The sequence below is a fragment of the Cinclus cinclus genome, chromosome 6 (assembly GCF_963662255.1).
Source record: "Cinclus cinclus chromosome 6, bCinCin1.1, whole genome shotgun sequence".
In the NCBI taxonomy this organism is placed as follows: domain Eukaryota; kingdom Metazoa; phylum Chordata; class Aves; order Passeriformes; family Cinclidae; genus Cinclus; species Cinclus cinclus.
In genome coordinates this window covers 54033443-54049735 of record NC_085051.1, presented here as the reverse complement: position 1 = coordinate 54049735, position 16293 = coordinate 54033443, and positions in this window count along the sequence as shown.

The window sequence follows — 16293 nt, the reverse complement described above, 5'->3', positions numbered from 1 at the left end:
TCTAAGGTCAGTGAGTCCAAGGCCACCACTAAATCATGTCCCCAAGCACCACAGCTAAATGTCTGCTAAATACCTCCAGGGACAGTGACCCAATGCCTCCTTGGGCAGCCCTTCCAGTGCTTGACAACCCTTTTGGTGAAGCAACTTTTCCTTATATCCAGTCTAAACCTCTCCTGGTGCAATCTGAGGCCTTTTCCTTTTGTTTGCGTTTTCTTGTTTCTTATTTCTTGTTAAATGGGAGAAAAGGTCAACACCCCCATCTACAACCTTTTTCAGGTAGTTATAGGGAGTAATACAGTTTTCCCTGAGCCTAATTTTCTTCAGTCAAAACTGGAGTTGTTTCCTCAGCTGCTTCTCGTAAGTCTTGTGATCCAGACCCTTCCTCAGCTCCATTGCCCTTCTCTGGACTTGCTCCTCAACATCTTTCTTGTAGTGAGTGGCCTAAAACTGAAAACAGGATTCAAGGTGCAGCCTCAGCAGTGCTGAGTACCGTGGGGACCATGTAGCAGGTCCTTCAAAGTGATGATCGTGTTCCTGGAGCTGTGGCACCAGTTTAAAACCCATGCGCAGTCTTTTCCTGGTTTTGAACTATCATGAAGACACAAGCACTGAGCAGAATTGTTGTATGGTTTTGCATTATGGTGAGAACATCACTGCTGTGGGGCAGAGAAATCTCTGCTCTACTTGGACTGACTGGAAGTGATTTAACTCTATTGAAGAATTTGGTCTCAATTTATCCCTGGCATGAATCCATTGACTTATAAAAAACATAGATCTGTTTCTAGTTCTTAAAATTGCCTCTCTTATTCATGTGTCTTTCCGGGTAGATGTTACAAATAACCACAGAGGACTTGTGATGATATGTAGTAAACATAGAGAGAATTTCTGGCTACTGAAATGAACTTCTAAATAATTACGGAATGATTCCACATCCATTTCATAATTAGACTCCTGAGACTGCATCCAAGCTATTATTTGTGATTCAACATGCATTTTTATTTTAGAAATGTCCCATAGCCATTAGGTTTATTCCACCTGAGATTTTCTAATTTGTTCTGATCATCCTGTCACTGGGACCTAAAATGTAAAAGATGTATTGATTGAATAAGAGTTACCAAGGAACCAAATGCTAATATCTGCTGTCGTCTCACTGATGCCAAATCAGTCAGTCTTGTTGATGTAGGATGTAGGAGATGGATGGGTTTGGAGTAAGTGAGGTAATTCTGAGTCAGCTTTTGTTACACACCAATTGTGTTTTAGGAACAAAAACTAGTGGAACTGGAACCTCTGCCTAAAGCATTTGGGCTGCTATTGATGGGAGGGCTGTCATCAGCCGTGAGAGGAATGAAGAGAAAGCCACTGCCAGCAGGCGGACACCTGAGCTGGCATGAAGGAGAAAAGGCATGCAAAGAAAACCCCTTAGAAAAAGGAAAAATGGAATTATCTTCAGGAGTTCTATTTTAGCAGTAATCACTCTGTGCTTGATGTTGTGTTCACTGGGGCTTCCTGCCCACTTTCCTAGGTGAACTTTGACCTGAGGAGAAGTCCAGCTAGGATGACTGCAGGATACAGCCTCAAAAGGGGATTAATGGTCTTGTTTTAATCCCAGGTATCAAAAGACTCCAATTGACTTCTGCGAGCTGCTGTCTCTTCTCTAAAAAGGATTTTAGAAACCTGGCAGCTGTTAATGCCAAACTGGCCCTGAGAGGGGCAGCAAGCAGGGCTGACAGCAGTGGGAAGGGAAGGGAAGGGAAGGGAAGGGAAGGGAAGGGAAGGGAAGGGAAGGGAAGGGAAGGGAAGGGAAGGGAAGGGAAGGGAAGGGAAGGGAAGGGAAGGGAAGGGAAGGGAAGGGAAGGGAAGGGAAGGGAAGGGAAGGGAAGGGAAGGGAAGGGAAGGGAAGGGAAGGGAAGGGAAGGGAAGGGAATCACAAAGCACCAAGACACAGGCAACTACACAACATGATTTGAGGGCACTGATGTAAATGCACAGTAAATGCTCCATTTATGGTGTCACCTTGGAAGAGGATTAGATTAGATTAATGACATGAAAGAAGACCAGAAAAATGGAAAAAGAGCAGAATGAAGTGTACTGAAAGCCCAAATAACTAAAATAACCCCATGAATTGGAAAGCATTTGAATGATGATATTGGATGATAAAGATTATAAAAAGAAAGTGGCAAATCCCTCTGTCATTGGGAATTGCTTTACATTAATGTTAAGTCTATTAATGATGATATTTGTTTTTCTAATTAGTATGTGAGTCTCTCTCCTCCATCTCTCCAAGCCCTGGAGACTGGTGATTTCAGAGAAACAGGTTTAACACAAAGCAATTGGTGCAATTTCCAAAACTGGATGAGAAATTCCGGAGCTTACATTTAATTTCATCTCAGTTTAAGCTGACATAAAGAAAATAAGCAAGGGAAAATTCAGGCAGAACATCAAAGTACACTTGCTGGCATCAGGCTATAGAGATAACACAGGTTAAAAGCCAGTTATGTTTTGCAGAGGCAAACTAAATATTTAAGTCGTGCTTTCACCCCAAAGCAGAGCATCTTTTGGCATTCCTTCATGAGAGTTGTAGGATGCTGCTCACACCAAGATAATTTGTGTCTTATGATGGGGTGGCTGAGAGCAGAATGCACTTTGAGAGTGGAATGGGAAAGCAGGGTCCAGCTTTGACCCCTGGCAGGTTTGAATCAGAACATTCAAGTGCAAATCCCCTAAGATGTTCTCTCCTGCACTCTTATCAGAAATTTGGTCCAGGACATGGAAACTTCTAAGCTTAAATGAATATGTTGGTCAGAAACATCTCTGTCTCAATAAATGTGTTTTTTTTCTGATATAGAGTGTTTTCATCAGTGTATTTTTTATCATCTCAAGTGTATGAGCCTTTCAATCAGTCTCCTCAATGAAACAATAGAAATTTCTTTGCTTTTTCTTTTAAAGCCAGAGAAATGCAAAGGCAAGGAATGAAGCTTCATGGGACAGTTGTGGACATACTGAAATAAAAGTGTCTGAAGGGGGAAGCATGGAAGATGAGCTCTTAGTCTATTATGTGATTCTGACTACATGGCTGTTCCCTGACAAAGACAAAACTTTTGGGTACACAGAACTAGCGCAGTGTCTTGCATTCTTTTTTTCATGCATTATACCCACTCCAGCAAGTGTTTCGGAGAGGAGTTTTGACACTGGAGTGTTCCTATGCTTCCTACCTATAGTTAGCATTTCTCTCTATTTACTGGAAATCTGGGAAAATGTTAGATTCTTTCTGGAGCATACTAGGCCAAAAGGCTCTTTGCAGCTCTAAAGTGAAGGTTATGGAAAAGTGACACCACCACTCCTCCTTCCCAGAAATTCTCTCCTGCCTTTGTGGCACCTCTGTAGATCTGAAACACCTTTTCCTGACACTCCTGCATTTGGCAAGGTTTGTTACTTGCTGTGTGGACAGTGCCAGAACTGGGAAATAATGTCAACTTCTTCAATGGTATATTTGACAGCCCAAATCAAAAGGTTATTAGCAAGGGATACTCCAGGAGCCACCACTCTGTCTGTGTTTTTCAGGAATATGCAGTATGACCCAGCATCAGTGTCAGAGATTTAGACTAAGTGCCAGGTTAACTAAAGCTGGTGGGTGTGCTCTCTTCTGTGCTCTCCATTGTCACTTCAGAAAGGAACCTTCATCTCCTTTGCCTTTACCAAATACAAATCAAATTAGTACAAGGCAGCAAAATGACACTTTTTTTTTTTTCCTGGAAATATGAAACATAAATTAAAATACAGAAGAGGAAAAAGGGATTTTTGGAGAATATTAATTTTGAAAATTTAAATTTGGAAATTTAAATTTTGGAGAATTTAGAGCAGGTGGCATTGGTAGCTGCCACCTTTACTTGTCAGTTCAATTTTGGGGCAGCATGTGGTGGAAACAGGCTGCCACTGGAGAGAAGTTAGTGTTCCATGTACCAAATGCCTCTCAGAACTTCAAGCCATCTATTTATCTCTTTCACAAAACCAAGGCTGAAGATGTCTTGGGGATGAATTCTCCTAAATCTTGGCACTACCCCAGCTCATGCAGTGGTAGTTCTGGCCTCTCTATCTGAAATATTTACTTTATTTGTTCTCCAAAAGGTGAAGTATCTGCTCCAGGATGAAGATACAGAACTTTGTAAATTCAGATACTTGTCAAAATCTTTTATTGCAAAACATGCTCATCTGAATCATGATCCATTCATTCTAAGTACTTTATGTGAGCAAAACTGAGTTAAATTCCTGGGTCTGGGTATGTCATTAGGAAGGGAACATGCAGCTTTCCTGATCCACACTATGTTAAGCAGATCAAACCTCCTCTCTGGAGGTAAAATGGGTTGTTTGGGATTTGAAATATTGTTAATCTTCTTTTCAACATTCATGGAAAAATGGGCTCTAAGGGAATGGATTAGCATATTGCTTTTATACTGATTCAATTTTAAAAAGTCTGACGAGTTATTTTATTGCAGCTACTAATAAGGGCTACTGTTGTTCATAAATAATGTGCTCAATTTCATCAGCTTTTTTTAAAGACCAGATGTACAAGAGCTGCAGACACTGGCAAAGAGACTGTTCCTACCCTGTATAAACTGAAGGAGTAATGCCACTTTACACCAACACAAATATCTGGCGCACAGTTTTCAGAGAGGCTCAATACAGAACACAAGGAAAAAGAAGCCAAGAAGCTGCAGTGTTTTGACAGGAGCAGGTTAAGCAGTTTAACGACAGAGGCTCTCTGCACACTGGCCTGTGCAGCCTAGAACACACAACCTTTTTTAGACATACCTGTTAGTCACGATGAAAAATGTAGGCAGCATCTCACACTGACATGTCTGGCTTGGGAGGCCTGCTCAGAAAAATCCCTCATCAGGGCAGCAGCTGTCTTCCTCCCCAGGGCAAATTCCTTTAAAGCTGTCAAAGATGCTGTAATCAGACTAGGTCATCAAAACCGGTCCTCCTGAGGACTGGAAATAAGATCCAGAGATGAGCATTCAGCTACATGGGCAAGGTCTAAAACACTAAAGTTTCCATTGAAATTAAATGAAGAGACTGTAATTGCTGTGAAAGAAAAGCGAAGCAATCATTGGGAGAGCCCGAAAGCTTTCAAAGCACCTCCTGAAATGGAAAGCAGGAAAGCAGGGATCTATGTACTGAATAACAGAATCTGATAACAGAGCACAGCTTTTACAGGGAAACCAACTTTAATAACTGCTGGAGCATTTGACTCAGTGTCTCCTGGAGAGGCAAATTTTAATTGAGATTCCAACACACAGCTGAGTAGTTTCATTACCAGGTGAAATAAAAAAGGTTAATAAAGTAATAAAAATTGATTCTTTGCATTCTTGATTTCAAAACACTGACCTGTGGTCAATATGCTTAATAACTTGTAAACAGAGTGAAACAAAGCACAAATAGCCATGGTGACCATGGAGAGGGGATTGCTATGAGCTTGTCCCTCCCTTACACTTTTGCTTGCATTAGCAGTATTTCAGTTTCCATAAATAGGGTAAGGTAAAGCAAATTAACTGAGTTCCTCTCTGTCCAGTGTTTACTGCTGTTACTGGAGTTACATATGGGATAAATTCGGCTTGGATTTGACTAAACCCTATCTTGGATAAAATGAAAGGGTATCGGTGTATTTGATTTGAGCTATATTTGCTGTAAATTTTTTACAGTGTCTCTGATTTTAAGTGATTGATCCCTGCCTGAGGAATAGTATCAGAGTAAACAGATCAAAGCTTAATACTTCTCTAGTGCTCTGACATTACACCAGATACTGGCTGCCAGCTCTTTCCTACTTTTTAAATTAAAAAAAATCACCACCGTACATGATGCGAATGTTCGCATAACTGCAGAAAAAATGGGGAATAAACAACCTTTCTCCTAAGCAGGAATAGCTGGGGGAAATCACTGACTGAGCTACCCATGGGGGAGCAGGCAGTGCCTTGGCTGCTGTGGTGGGCACGGGAGAGAGGATGGGGAGCTGCCGAAGCTGAAGTAATTAACAGGAGGAATCCCTGGAGAAGGGGAGAAAGAAAATTGAGGTAATATGCTCCACTGAGCTCGTGAAAAAAGATAGTTGGAGGAGAGGTTGCTGAAGCACAAGAGGGGTGGAGGTGTGTCATGGAGGCATGAGAGTCTCTGAAACGGGGAGACCCTGGAAGAGCGAGGCACGGGGAAAGCTGGTGCAGACGAGCACTGGGCAGCAGTTCCTGGAGGTGGATTGTGAGTGATATCGAGGATCTATTTCCCATTTCTCATTGCTGCATTGGTCAAAGTGTCCAAGAATATTTTATGCAACTGCCTCTGTACTGATTTTTCCATCTGTCTGACTGGGAAACAGAGGCACCAGGTTGCATAGTGGCTCATGCTCTCATAAATGCAGAGCAGAGATGAGTGCTGAGGTCAACTTACTGCTCATCCCACCTCCTAAATTTCCCCTGCTACCAGAGGCAGGTGTCTGCTCTGAGACACTTCAAACAAAGGCTTCTGCAGCTCTGTCCAGGGAAAGTACCCTAAGGATTGTAAAACCTGTGGGAAATGCTGCTATAAACCCTGTAACACCAAAGAGCAGCCCTGTGAAAATTTTGCAGTGCGGCAGAGCAGAGTTTGGAGCAGGTAACAAAGAGAAGCAGTGCAATATGTATAAAGCCATGTACTTGCCTGAGCACCCACCAAAGGCTCTGTGTGTGAGTGAGCAGCAAGGCTTCCTCAGCTGTTTATCCTGCTGATCCTTCAGCATTTAACCACCCAGGCAACTGGCTGGAGCTCAGCTGGAAACACACCATGCCAAAAGCACAGGAGATGGAGCCAGTGCAATAAACACAAGGCTGCCTTGATTTATTTTTCTTCTGTCTAAATATATATATATGTTCAGTGTTCCTGGGACTGAATTATAACCTTAAATTTGCTTTTCCTTCCTCAAAGGCTTTGTCCCTGAGTTAAGCCAAGAACAAAACAACAAGTGTCTTTACTCTGCAAGTCCCTTGTTGCATTATTCCCATATCGAACCTGGCAGCTTCCAGCCTTCCCAACACTATAATTAGAGCATCTCCAGCCATTGAAATAGCCCTGACCCTCGCCACAATGCTGACCTGCCTGCTTTGCAGCTCTCATCTGTCATGCACAACAGCTCCTTGCCCATACAAAGCAAGTGTGTGGAGGGCATAGGGATTTTGCATTTCAGCTGTGCCTGGCCAGCAGCCTGAGCCTGCACAACACCCCAGCTCCTGCACACCCTGCCCTGTGTTAGGGGAAGCTGACTGTGCCCCAGTTTGCCACTGGAATGGGGGAGCTGGAGGAAGGGAGACACTTAAATTTGACATTTGACATCTCTTCAACCAGGCTGCTTCTTGAATAAGCGCGTGAAATTCAGCTCTTCTGTCAACATTTCGTTCTTGTTTGATGTATATATAGCAATATGCAAGCAGGCTGTGGCTGGCTGTACAGACTGCTGATTTAGGGAGAGATGAGACTTCAGGATAAATTAACACAGCCTGGTTTTCTTCAGTCTGTTTTGTTTGTTGGGCTTCCAGCTCCAGACTCCCCTCACTGAGAGCTGGGAAGCCCCCATCACCTCCCAGACTCCCTGCAAGGTCTGGGATAAGAGGAAGGAACAGAGGGTTTCCCAATCAAGCAAGCATTGCCATCTTGTGCGTGGATGGGCTAAATTTGCCCTCAATCTGCTTTCTACAGGGAGCATTCAAAGTGCTCTCAGTGTTTTGCTAAGTTTCATTTAGAGGCATTTATCCTCCTTAGCAAATGGAATAATCAGCCAGGAGAGGTGCAGGCAGTCATAGAGAGAGCCATGCTCATCCCATTCCAAGAGCTCTAAAACAGATGAGCTGATAACCCCTTGCCTGGGCTAGGGGGGAGCTAATAGCATTCTGCAGGGAGCCACAATACCTAGTTTAGGTCAGATAGCTGAGTTTTATGTAGCTGAGAAGACACATGGACTGGATTCCACTCTGAGTGGGAACGGGCTAGAGCAGGAGCCAGTGTCAGTGATTTCACTGCTGGGCACACATCATGCTCAGCTGCCTTGGGAACTGCAGGCTGTGAGGGTTCAAGTGCTCTGTCTGGAATGGCCAGGACTTCTATCTATTTCCCAAATTCTTATCACAAAAGAGCTCTCATGCCTTAAGCACAGCACCCCCTTCCCTTCTCTCCCGTCTCTTCCCATGCTCACCAGCATAAAGTAGAAAAGATGCAAAAAGCAAGTCCAGCTCCTCTCCATATCAGCTGATTTGCAAATCCTTACTCATCTGGATGGAGCAAAAGCATGAGCATCTGCACCCTGCGTAGGATCTCTCCCACCCCAGGAAACACTTCCTCTCACTAACTGCAAAGTCAGGATTCAGCTGCTCAGGTGTCTGCTGCCATGCAGGTGCCCCACAGCTCAGAACATCACCCCAGGCCCCTGCTACAGTCAAGGGAGACAAATAAGTACTTTTAGGGGCAATTCATCCATCCTAATTTAAAACCCTAAAATTAAATAATCTGTGTGTGAGTCCTATCCTGCAGGCACCTTTTCCTCTCTCCATAGCAGGGAGGACTGGCTCTGATGCTGATGTCTCCATCCACACTGGTGGATCACACCTACCCTACACTAAGGCAGAGAAAATTGCTTTTCCTGAAGGCCAGGATGACATTTTAATACATATTGCTGGGAGGCAGGGGAGGGGAAGATCTCTCTGGGGTGACCTTGTACTGAATGTGAGCTCTCTGTAGTGAGTTTTCTGGGCTGCAAGGGGAAAGGCAAGGAGGGGTTACCAAAGGGAAAACTGATCCCTTAGGAAAGCCTCAGTACAGAACTACACAGCTGGGCTTCATGTGCCCTGCATCAGCACCTCTTTCTTTTTCAATCTCTCACTTACTGTGTTTCAGAGAGTTAATTTTAAGTGCAAACCAAGGTTTTCCCCTCTCATTCTGAAGTCTCTCTTTGTTTATCAGAACATAACTTACATTTTCTTTCACTTTTATGGGAGGTTTGCATTTCCATGTGTGTCAGCAGTGTGCAGAACCAGCATCTGAGTGGGTGAAGTGGAATTTTGATTTATTGGAGGAGAGTGCATTATCAGTAAATTCAAGAGACTAAATCTGCCATGGAGAGGACTTCTTTTGTTTCCATCATCAAGTCAGACATTATATCCTGTGAAACATCCCAGGGGGCACTTTTGCTCCATGCACCAGCGGTAATAACTCAGCTTAGAAATGTATGCTGTATGCTGAACCCTTCATCTTACCAAACATTCAACTCTTGTTCAAATGCAAGACACAAGTGAGACAAAATAAAAATAGGAATTAATCCTTAGCCTTACCAGCCCTATGATAGCTCTGCTTTTTTCAGGGCAGACTGTGAAGTCTTTCTGAAGTTCTTCTCCTGGTATGAGCCATGGCTGAGGGTGGTTGGATGCACTGTCACAGCATGGCAAATGTCAGCTGGCAATGTCCTATAACTACTGTGTTGGCTTTGTCACCTTCCAGGCCTCATAGTAGCTACAGTGCTTGTTATTAAAAGATGGATGGGTTCTCCTTTTTGCTTTCATCCCCTTGCCTGGTGGTTATGCAATGGAGAGGTGGCCTCTTGCTCTCAGGTCCCCCATCTTGCTCCTGGTCCATGGGATCAGCATGGTGTCCTTGCACAGAGGGAGCCACAGTCAGATCCCCTGTGCCAGTCCCTGCTTCACTGACACCACTGCTGGCTACAACACTAACACTGTGTGGGGCTCTTGCTCCCAATGTTCAATATGATTAAATATGCTCAACTCTGGTGGCATCTGTGGAGGGCCACCAGGTGACCTCTGCAACTCATCTGCTCCTTCATCAGAATATTCATTTGCTGAAAGCATGCTTTTTAATTATTTTTTTTAAAATTTTATTTTTAATTGAAGCCAATAGAACCTGCGGTGCAGAAGAATACCTCAGTTAGCAGCATTTTGCAGCATGCAATAAACACAATGGAGTTTTAACCCTTTTGCTTCTTCTAATGCCTCTGTGGAGCTCTTCTGCTCTTGACAGAGGTCTGGTGACCAACAGCAAAATTTAGTGACAGAATTTGGACCCTATTTCAGGCTTCACAGGTCATTGAGTCATAGGAAACCTTGGGCTGGAAAAGATCTTAAAACCCATATAATTTCTACCTCCCCACCATGGGTAGTAATCCCTTCCACAAACCTTCCAGAGTTTTCAAAGCCCCATCCAATCTGGTCTTACACCCTCCCAGAGCTTGGGCATTCACAGCTTCTCTGGGCAACCTGTACAACTGCCTCACCATGCTCTGAGTAAAGAACTCCTCCATAAAATCTAATCTAAGTAGTGACCCACTGTTGGTTCACTGAACAAAGCTCACAGCAGCTCATACAGGGAATGTTTGGTGCAAATTGACAGAAGAAATGTGGTTTAGTGAGTTCCACAAAGCAAAGGGAAACTCACTGAACAGCCAGCTATTTGTGAATGAATATATCTATTCAGAGGGGGAATCACATAAAACAATGGGCTGGCAGTGGCTGGTAATTTAAAATGCAGCAGGCAGCCTGTTGCTTACATTAGTAACCTACAAGACACATAGCTTAAATAGCACAATCAGCACCAACCAGCTCCTTGGAATTGCTGAACCATTTGTGCTTCTGTGCCTCTACTTATTCTTAAAGAAACTTGCTCTTAAGTCTCTATTGCATCTGTTTTCTTTGTTTACATAAACTTGCTAACTTTATGTCACTGTGGTTTCCTTTAAACCATATGCTATTTTTTTACAGAAAGCCACATATAATCAACCCTCAGTCTTACTTACTTTGGGTTCCTGGTAGGGTAATAATATTCAACAGTCCAGTACTATGCAATTTGTTTGCTTTTGTAATTTCTTTTCATATCTGAAGTGCATCATATTCTTCTCACTCATAAATATGCAGCTAAATTCTATGCATTTCCCCTGTATTGGTTGTGACTTTTCCTAATCATTTAGTGCTTATAACATTCCCTTAATTTTTGCAAATACCATCTGCTATACCACAGACACTGTAATGATGGGCTGTGTTTATCTGGTGGCCTTTTTTCTACCAAAGGGCTGTAAGGAAAATGGAGGTTAGGTCACACCACAAGAGGTGGACTTTTGAGAAGCAGTTCTCTAGATCCTTACCTGGCTTCAACTCCAAATGGAAGTAGCTCTGTTAAATGCAATGAAAGGTGCTGATTTGGCCCAAGCTGTCCAAGCATGAACTTGAGTAGGATCATAAAGCAGAATAATCGTTGTTGGGATCACCCTTGGTAATGTTGGTCCTGCTCAGCCTTTCTTTCCATTAATTGTTAACTCACGCTTTTTCCATCAACTATATTAGGCTGAGCTGAGCTGAAAAATAGTAACAACAACAATAACAAGGCAGGAGTTCACCCAAGTGAAATAAAAAATAAACAAAAAGCTTGTTTTAGTCCTGGTCCTCAAACATTTTAGTGACCTTTTTTTCCCTGGCATTGTTTGACCAGACAAGATATAGACATCGTTAATGGAGATTGTATTGTCTTAAAATGACAGTCCTTATAATCAGCAATGAAGACATGAATTTGGAGACTTGCTAAATGCTGACTGAGAATGAAAGAGATGCAGTAGGCATGAAATTCAGTCCCCTATTACAGGCAATCATATCATACAACTCCATTTCTAAATGTGGTACACTTTACACAGTGTAGCAACTCTCAGTGCCCAGAGTCCTTCAGAAGCCCTTTTCAGACTTTCCTGTGTTCTAATCATCATGTTTAAAGTTATTGATGGCTAATTTATAGTAATTTATTCTCATGGCAACATCCTTTAGCTTCCACAACTCCCCCATAAAAGAGACTGCAGCACCATTTTACTTTAATTTTTAATTATTCACATTAGAAATAATGTTGTTAAATGCTAAAGATCAGGATGAGATCTAATGTGTAGTTGTGAAGGGGGAAATCATTCCTAGATATCCTGCTGAGCCCATATGGTAATTTCTATGTTTGGGTATGCTTGTAAATGTCTGATGCAGCATCAAGGGGGAGTGACAAAATACTGAAGGAATAAGAGAAAAGACATTGCTGAAGATATTTTCCCTTCCTCCTCCTCCTTGCCTCTCTTCCTCTAAACACTGAGTCTCTTGCACGTGATCCTTCAGATCCTTCAGGAGTAATTCTGGATTTGAGATTTTTGATCCCCTGAGGCATCATTTCAGAAAGTCCCTCTGCTGCATTCTGGGCAGTCCCTGTGATGTGCCAGCAGACAATGGTGCTGTGGCAACTCTTGCTCATGAGCACAGCTCTATCCCAGCCCATACCAGAAGCTGAGACAGAAGCTGATTTTACTGCTTCTTCCACATCCAATTTCATCTCACTCTTGTGAGTGACAAGTTTTAGGATGTGTTCATTATGTAAAACTACATTTGTGCTCCAGCTTGCTTTTTGGAGAGGGCTTGGCCAATATAGTTCCTTTGTGGCTCCAGGAATTTTCACACTGGATCTCTTATTCCATACAAGGCTGCTGTAAATGATGATTCCTCAATTTCACTTTCCCCAGTAAATGGATGCTTAGATATTTAATTAGGAGGGAAACCATATAATCAACCTTTTGCAGATAGAGCTGCACACTGTAATCAGTCCCGTTCAGCTTCTTTGCATGCTGCTGGAGTGTCAGCAACTCCTGAATTTATCAACACTGAAGCTTGAGTGGCAATTTGCCCAAGGATTTCTTAATTAATAAATATGAAGCAGCAGGCAGTCCAAGCACTACACAGGCTGTGCTGAACATCTAACAACATGGCTTCACTCTATTTTTGCTGGGAAAAACAGGTCAAAAAAATCAGGAAGAAACAGAAGTTATGGAATAGCAAACTGCTTTTTTTTCCCCCTTTGTACTATTTCATCTTCCATTTCCCACAAAGTGCTTGTCTCAATGCTGTCTAAGTTATCCCAGCTGGCATTCAAGGCTATCACATTCTTGGTGAATGGTCCAGAGCCCACCTGCCGGGCAGGTAAAAATATGGAAAACAAGAACAGGAAGCATGACACACATCAGACATGCAGCAGAGATACAGAGATGCCCCTATCAAACACAGCTCACAGTACCACAGCTCTTAGACTAAGGAGTAAAAAGAGGGAAGTCTGGGTCAAAGCTCATGCTGGATGGAAGTAAAATTCCTGTGAGGATGGTGAACTGTAGGCAACAGGAATGGATGAGCATTTCTCATGCTCAGACTGAAAATTTCTTTTTCTGGTACTTTCCATATAAGCAGGGAAGGAAAGGGTTGAATTCAGAGGGCAAATTGAATTGAGGGTGTCTTCTGAATAAAACCTTCATTCTCCTTCATCAGCTAAAGGAGTCAAAGAATACTGACCTCTATCAAGTGCCTGTGGTGGGTCTCTGTGAGCTTCCAGCAAAAGTGTCCAAACTTGTAATGTGTGACTGTTCAGTGAGAGTGCAGACACCCCAACGGTGGGATAGTCTGGATTCTCATGCTGAAGGCCACTGAATCACTGATATCCACCAGACCTGGGTCCTGCTAAGGTCTAAAACTGTATAAGATGTGTTCTGCCCCATTCATTTTGCTTGCAATGGTGCAGTGGCAGAAATGTCTCTGATCTGACCAAATCAGCTGTTTTTGCATAAAATGTCTGCAGGATCCATCCCAAATCTCCTCCTGGTCCCAAGCCAATGAGATTGCTGCAGAGGAGCCTGCTCTCCTCTGGTCATTGCAGTTAATGGGGAGCTGCACATCTGTCAGAGCGATACATCAGGAGTGCCTTCAGAGACACTTCCTTGTTATTTTGGTTTTGGCAGCCTTCAGTCCCTTCATGCCACAATCATTTTAACCACTGACACACTAATCCTTTTTGACACTTCCACTTCTGTCTGCAGTCAGGCCCCAATGAAACACGAAGTGCCTCCCATGTTTCCACCTCAGCCTGCTCAGAAGCATTTGCCTGATGTCCTGGAGGAGGCAGAGCCGCTGCATCCCTGCATGAGAATTCTCTGGGCTTCGAGCATCTGTGTGACACCAGCCTAAGCAGCATTGGGACAAACTGGGACAATCTCCCGTAGTCACCCAAGGGATTTTGGTGCAGGAAACTGAGGGCAGTAGATGATGCAAAGGGCTCAGACAAGCTGTGCAACTCTGGCAGTTGTGCAAGGGACTGCACATCAGCAAGTCCAGAGTAAACTGGAGCTTTTGTGTGCTCACACTGATCATGGCAAATGAGGGGAATTCAATTTATCATAGAATCAAAGAATCCTGTGGGTTGTAAGGGGCTTTAAAGACTGTCTGGTTCCAACCCCCCTGCCATGGTCAGGGGCACCTTCTACCCAGACCAGCTTGCTCATAGCCCCACTCAACCTGGCCTTGAACACTTCTAAGGATGGAGCATCCAAAACTCTGGGCAACCTGTGCCATGGTCTCAAGACCCTCACAATAAAGACTTCTTTCTAACATCTAGCCTAAATATCTCCTTTTTTTAGTTTAAAACTATTTCCCTTGTCCTATCACCATCTACCCTTTTAAAATGTCTTCTCCTATCAGATGCTGCTCTGAGAGATCCACACTAGGTCACACTATTGTCCTTTTTTTGTTAGGAACACTTACTTTAAACTGCTACCAGGGGGCCCCTGATGTGCAGTAGTGTTTTTAGATTGAAGATTCATTGAAGTGCACATATATCTGTGTAGCTCTGGAATACAGAAAGATTAATTAAGTTTACACGTTCTATGGAAGAAAGGGTTGGAGTCTGATTTTAAAAGCAGGCAAACTACACGCTTAGAAGTGTGCACTGAATTAGATGTCCAGGGCAATGTCTGAACATTCACAACAACCTGAGTTTTCCAGACAGAATGACGTTCAGGCTGTGTAATAAGCCAATGAAATTTTTTTGGCTTTGACTCAGAAATGGAGGCTTAGAGATTGATAGGTTTCTTAAGCCCAGAAAGATTCATATTATTTGATTACCTCCATAACACTGGCTCACACTGAGCAAATATGTAGTGTTTGACCAAAACATGATTTCCCAAAAGGTGCCTGTACATCATTTGCAACAGAAAATAATTGAAAAGTCCCAATGCCCAATTCCCCACTGCTATGTAATTACTGATGCCTATGTAATACACTATTGATTTGCCCATGTTTTCCTACACTCATTTTGCAGTTGCTAATGACTTACAAAACATAAAACGTCAGAAAAACAGCCCCAAAGTCTTAACAATAGTAAATCACAGCTCAGAGGTCCTTAATTCCCTTATCTCCACATTTTTTGTGGTCTACATCCCCCAGCAGTCACCTTGAGGTTAAAGTGACCCGAGCATGGTAATGTTCCCTATTTATGGCCTTTCACCTGCAAATGTAACCCCACACCCTTCCTTGCTGCCTTGTGCACCACTTGCTGCCAGCAATTTTCCTGCTGTTTTTGTGGACCAGAAGCAACAAACAATGTCTGCTGCTCTGGAGATCAGGAATTCAGGGGTTCTTTACGACTGCACAGCCCTTTTCCCACAGGATCCCAGTGGTCCTGCCAATCAATGTTTACTTTTAATGAGCCCAATTAGGTGAATCTCTCCAGTGCAGGATTATAAGGATTTGAAAAGGGTCAATTTGTAATGGTTCTTGTGGTGGTCACTGCTACCTGCCACATTAAATGAAGATTTATTAAATAAACAACACATGTTTTTTCAACAATTTAAAGTTCACACACACAGAATTAATTAGGGCTGGATTCTACACATGCACCAACTTGGCGAGCTACTTGTATCTTAGGTGTGCAGAATTGTTTAGCTCTGGTCCTGGAAAACACATCCAGAACATTGCTATACCTATTTATCATTTGTTTTGTTCCTCACAGAGCTTTTAGAAATCCACTGGAGTGCTGCCTGTATTTTAACCAAACACTCCCACAAAATGTTTTTTTTCTCAACATATTGTAGAGTCCTTAGAGAGTAGGTAAGGTTGCTGCAGAAAGGCCTGGTTGGGAAATTTAATTTAATTTTTTAATGTAATTTTTAACATTTCTTTTCACCCCTCAAATCTCAAATTAATACATAAGGCAGTACTCAACAACTTCAGCAAAATCACGGAGGCATTAAGAGAAGAAATGTCATCATAATACTTCAATGAGGAACATTCACATAACCAGCCCATTAATTTTTTGCTCACATTTTATCACCTTAATATCACTCGGACAAGGAGACCTGAGTATTTTTGTGACACTCAGGGTTAGCTTCAAGGGAAATGTTCAGGCCAGATGTATGATCTGGATGGGATATCTAGTAAA